This window comes from Sinocyclocheilus anshuiensis, unplaced genomic scaffold (assembly GCF_001515605.1).
Source record: "Sinocyclocheilus anshuiensis isolate Anshui unplaced genomic scaffold, SAMN03320099.WGS_v1.1 scaffold315, whole genome shotgun sequence".
Classification (NCBI taxonomy): domain Eukaryota; kingdom Metazoa; phylum Chordata; class Actinopteri; order Cypriniformes; family Cyprinidae; genus Sinocyclocheilus; species Sinocyclocheilus anshuiensis.
This window is the reverse complement of record NW_015548210.1, coordinates 477,258-483,164: the sequence shown is the minus strand read 5'-3', so window position 1 is coordinate 483,164 and position 5,907 is coordinate 477,258.

Below are 5,907 nucleotides of genomic sequence, written 5' to 3'. Positions count from 1 at the left end.
AGAGCTCTCTAATTTAATTGTTACTAGTAAGAATGCAATTGCAGAGCTCTCTAATTCAATTACAGAGCTCTCTAATTTAATTGTTACTAGTAAGAACTGAATTAGAGAGCTCTCTAATTGTAATCCTTACTAGTAAGAATTTAATTATAGCGCTCTCTAATTAATTGTTACTAGTAAGAATGCAATTGCAGAGCTCTCTAATTCAATTACAGAGCTCTCTAATTTAATTGTTACTAGTAAGAATTGTATTAGAGAGCTCTCTAACTGTAATTCTTACTAGTAAGAATGTAGCTGTAGAGCTGTGGAATTGCATTCTTACTAGTAAAAATGTAATTGTAGAGCTCTACAATAACGATTCTTACTAGTAAGAATTGCATTGTAGAGCTCTCTTTTCAGCGCGACCTCATATGATAATTGTGCTTCATGCATATTCATAAAACGGCCCTGATTTTGTTTTAAATAAATGTTTTTAGTCGTCATTGATTATTCTTTCTTGTTTTTGTAAAAAAAAAAAAACGTTGACATTACTAAATATAATTAGTTATTTGAAGTATTCAGACGAAATATTGAATCCAGTGATTATGTTAACTAGAGATAGCTTAATGTGTTAAGTTTCTGTAAGGGGGAGGTGCCCTGTTCGAACACGTTTGAGCAGTGAGCGCCAGATCTTTGAAGATTCCGGTTGATGATGCACGCGATGGAGTTGGAAAGCAGAATGTAATGGTGAGTGTGTTAACTTCTATATCTTTATCTTTCTGGGAAAATTGATTATCCAAAAGACCGGTCCGATGACAGCGTTACTGTAGTTAAAGCTAAAGTAGTCTTAATGTGCCGATAGACGGTTTTCCCCTGTCGGTTTGCAGTTTAGCTATACTGCTATTTAAATCTGAGTTTCTTTTGGTTCACAGTTAAGATAAATTCAGCAAGTGTGTTTTTGCATGTTAATTTTAGCTGTAACGTTAGCATTTCATTACCCTTAGCTAAAGTCGTTTAACATCAGCATGTGCGCATCAATTAGCTTTTTGTTAAAGCTAAGTTAGCTTGTCTCTTTGATATATTATCGTGTCTATTATTATTTATAATAACTGCAACTGAGTTGTTTAAAGTATTTTCAAGACTATAGGCTACTCTTTTTCTTTTTTGTGATATGGACCTAAGGGTCTGAAATAAAGAAATAACAATATTAATAATAATATAAAGGTGTGAATTAATGAAGTGATTAAATATTAAAACAAAACTGTCATCTCACTCTTATGGTCATTCTGACACAATGACAATGCTATCAATTCATGCTTATGGGGCTTTTATTTTGAAGTGTATCACCACAGGCGGGAATTGGAAAGGGAAATGGGTGTAGTCGCAAATCTGTTTTGCATCTAATGAATACAAGTTTTTACTAGTAAGAATACAATTATAGAGCTCTGTAACTAGATTTCTTACTAGTAAGAATTTAATTAGAGAGCTCTGTAATTACACTTTTACTAGTAAGAACTGAATTAGAGAGCTCTCTAATTGGTATTGTTACTAGTAAGAATTTAATTGTAGAGCTCTCTAATTTAATTCTTACTAGTAACAATGCAATTGCAGAGCTCTCTAATTCAATTGTTACTAGTAAAAATGGCATTAAAGAGCTCTGTAATTGTAATTCTTACTAGTAAGAATTTAATTGTAGAGCTCTAATTTAATTCTTACTAGTAACAATGCAACTGCAGAGATCTCTAATTCAATTCGAGAGCTCTCTAATTCAATTATTACTAGTAAGAATTGAATTAGAGAGCTCTATAATCATAATTGTTACTAGTAAGAACTGAATTAGAGAGCTCTCTAATTCAGTTCTTACTAGTAAGAACGCAATTGCAGAGCTCTCTAATTAAATTAGAGAGCTCTCTTATTGTATTTATAACTAGTTAAAATAGATTTAGAGAGCTCTCTAACTGGCATTGTTACTAGTAAGAATTTAATTGTAGAGCTCTCTAATTGAATTGTTACTAGTAAAAATGCAATTACGACGAGTAACGCTGGGGATATTTTAAGCTAAAACGGCTTGCCATACAGCTTAAAGCTACAGGAGACGCTTTGTGTGTACGTGCGTGCGTGCGTGCGTGCGCGCACAGCCAGACGTGCGTCTTCTTCTTCTTCTTGTTTTATGGCGAATAACTCCTTAGGAGCATTCAGACGTGCGTCACCTCACCTCTCACTTTAAATAATCTGGAGTAATCTGAGGAAAACAAAGACTTTATGGCTTCAGATATACTGCATTTTATAAGCAAAAACGGATAAATATTGATATAGTAACTTATTTGACAGAACAAAACGTATAATTGTAGCCTATAGGTAATCACGACCGTTCCAATATTCAGTACAGTATAACAAGAAGTTTACACAGTATATTGTTTAGATGTTTTAGATTTGAATATGAAGGTTGAATATTTTTTTCTGCCGATAGAATTGTTCCAAAATGTTTTTTTTTTTTAGCATTGTTGTAGCATTTCAGCATGAATCCGCATTTTTCAAGTGTGATTCAGCTACAAGTTCCTGGATCCCGGAGACACACCGGATCAGCAATTTCAGGGCTATCTCACCAAGTTGACCTTTGAACTTAGGGGACCTTTCATCGTTGAACCTTGACCTCAAATGCCACATGAATGGAGATACAATATCCGCCCTTCATTCCTTCACCATCTCGAGCTGGTGACCTGTGCTCCAAAGCTTTTCACAGAACCATGGTTCACAGAACGCCAACCTTTGACCTCAGAACAGAGACGCATGTGTGTTTAAGTATGTTTTTTTGTTCAGTCATTCTGTACATTGGCCTCCATCCTCAACATATTCTTTATGGACTATGTCATCTGCAATTCAGCCTGTTGATAATCATCTTTACAGCATCACAGGTATTTTACAGATTTTGGAGATTCTGGGAACATGTACTGGCAGGTTTTGCATTCAGTGTAAACATATATTTATTAGGTCTAACAATCAATGTTTTCATCTGTTATTTACATGAATACAAAACCTGTTCAAACATGAAACCCACAGGAAAGAAAAGTCACAAATGAGATTACTTTAGCTCAATTATTTCTCGCTAACAGCAAAGAGAAGGAATGGAGAGTTTTGCTTAAATTGTCCTGAGAAGAAAAGAAAACAGCAACCTCAAAATGTTGCCACTAGAATTTCAGAAGAGATTTTGCCTCAAAACACAAAAATATTAAGCAGCACAACTGTTTTCAATATTGATAATAATAATAAATATTTCGGAGCACCAAATCAGCATATTAGAATGATTTCTGATGGATCATGTGACACTTAAGACTGGAGTACTGATGCTCAAAATTCAGGTTTACCATCACAGAAATACATTTTATTTTAAGATATATTAAAAATGAAAATAGTTATTTTAATTTTTAATAATATTTCACAATATTACTGTTTTTACTATTTTTTTTTATCAAATAAATTCAGCCTTAGTGAGCATACTGTAAAAGTGTTTTTTTTTTTTAACTAATTATTCCAAACATTTGACTGCTATGCCTCCTCAAACCCTTTCAAAACCAAAGTATGTGTAGATTTATACTCTTTTTAAATTATTATTCAAATGACTGTCACAAACAAGTGGGGCAGACTGAATGAAGTATAATCTAGTCTTACCATACAAAATGACTTCTGTCATTGAATTGGGGATTTGAAACTCTTGCAGGTTTATTCTCTGGTTCCACAGGTCCAGCAGGTCGCCCAGGGCATTTGAACTCAAGACGCCTGACTGTCTCAAGGGGAAGAGACCACTGTGTCAGAGAACATTAACTTTTGGCCTCTGGCCCCATTCATGCATTAACCTCTGTGTATTTGGTGGCCAAAGAAGAAGAGAGACCAGCACGAGCAAAAGATATGACATGAGATGAGACGACATAGGAAAATAAGCATGCTGGCAGCGAGACCTCACTGGTCAAATGCATATCAATACATCTTAAGTTCTACAAACCTCAGAAGCATGACACACTACAGGTGCGACTGATGAAATAGTGGCATTCGAACTTCTGAAACCTCAAATTACCTTTGTGTTTAGACACATAAGAGGGCAGTCACTGTAAACATACACTTAGGAGTGTATTTAGGTTGGAAGGTGTTTGCAATAGCAGTTTGAATGTCAGATACAAATTTACTCTCTTAGATTTGTACAAAACAGTGTGTGCCAACCAAATTAGGTGGAAGAATGGCAAAAAGTCAAAAAGCAGTGAGGTTAAGTAAACAAGAGTTAAGTTTCTCTCAGGGGAGCTTTCATCATACACCTATTCAACTAAGATTCTGACTTAAAACCACAGAAACTCGAATTTGATGTTAATGTGTTAAACTTCTTGAGTAACATCTGACTGTAGTTTTCACTGGGTCAGGCTAACACTGACACTATTCTTCGCCTTCATTCTTGCAATTTGCTCTTCTGATTTACTCAATATATGGTTATTTGTTGAATTATTTCATTGGATTACAATGCTGCACTTTGAAACTTGCCTCCCCTTTTCTTCACCTCATTAACATCCTTTACTTCAGGTTCATAAAGAAATGAAATGCAAAAATGGATGGAAAGCATTGTAAATTGCCCATCAATATTTTTTACATTTGGTAAACAATGGAAATGTTTTAGTTAAAACAACATCTAATTTACTATGTAAGTGATGATTTACATTTTTGTGAAATTTTGTGCAATTAATATGCAATTATACATGCAAAGGCATATAAAAAAAAAACACAATCTGGCAATCTAGTAAAAAAAAAAAAAACAGAAACACATTTTAAAAAACACAACATGAACCAGGATACAAAATGCAATAAATAAAAAAATTAAATAAATACAAAATTTTATTTAAATTGTTACATGCAAAAGCATACAAAAAAAAAAAAAAACACAACACGAACTGGGATACAAATGCAATAAATAAATATCATGAACATCCAGTGGTTACAAGTATATAAAAATACAACACAATCTGGCATTGTAGTAAAAATATATATAATTATAATAATAAAAAACACAACATGAATCAGGCTTTATTAAAACCATTCCTTTAAACTGAGAGTAAATGACACAGGTGATCACCACAGCATCCAAAGTCATGACCTAGATAAAGATGTATTCATAAATAATCAGACAGGCGTGAAGGCATGAGATTTAATATTCTGTTTTTGCAGGGCTCCAAATATACGTCTAAAGATAGCCCTCACAGGATTATATCTTGAACAGGAAGCTTTTAGAACGCTCAGTTACTGATCATCGCAGGTATTAAAGCAAGCGCTGCACTCACAGAGGTTCAAAGTCCGTCTGAGCACCCGTTAGCCCCTTGATATCTCCATGATATGTGTCAGAAAGAGGCGGGAGGTGATTTCATACGATTTTTTTAAGTCTTTTTTCACTCCCTTAGGCTCAAAGACACAAAAAGTCTGAGAATCCAAAGGTGCGAGACGAGACGAGTGTCTCTAGTGCATTCACGCCATAAAAATGGTTTCCGAAACGACGTTCCCTGAGTTAATCAAAAGTGATGAGTGATTTGAGCTTGTCGTTTCATGAATAAATACGTTTAAAAGCTCCCCGGTGACTGACGGGGAAAAGAGTATTTACTCTAGATGTCCCTCTTTACATCTCCAGCATTTAACCTACATTCTCAGGCTCTCAAACACTTTGGCTGTCACTTCTGTGTCTTTGCTCAAATTTGAAATCTAGGTTGCCGCTGGTGTGCGTACGTGTAAGTGCGGCGAAATCTAACAGAAGGACAAGTCCCGGCCTGTCATAGAGAGGTGGTTCACGATCTATCCTTCCTTGCTTTTCAGTGCATGTCTTCTTGACCTACTTTGTGGTCTTTGGTTAATCCCTGGATACCAGAGAGAGAGAGAGAGAGAGCCAGTGGTCTGGGAGGGGCT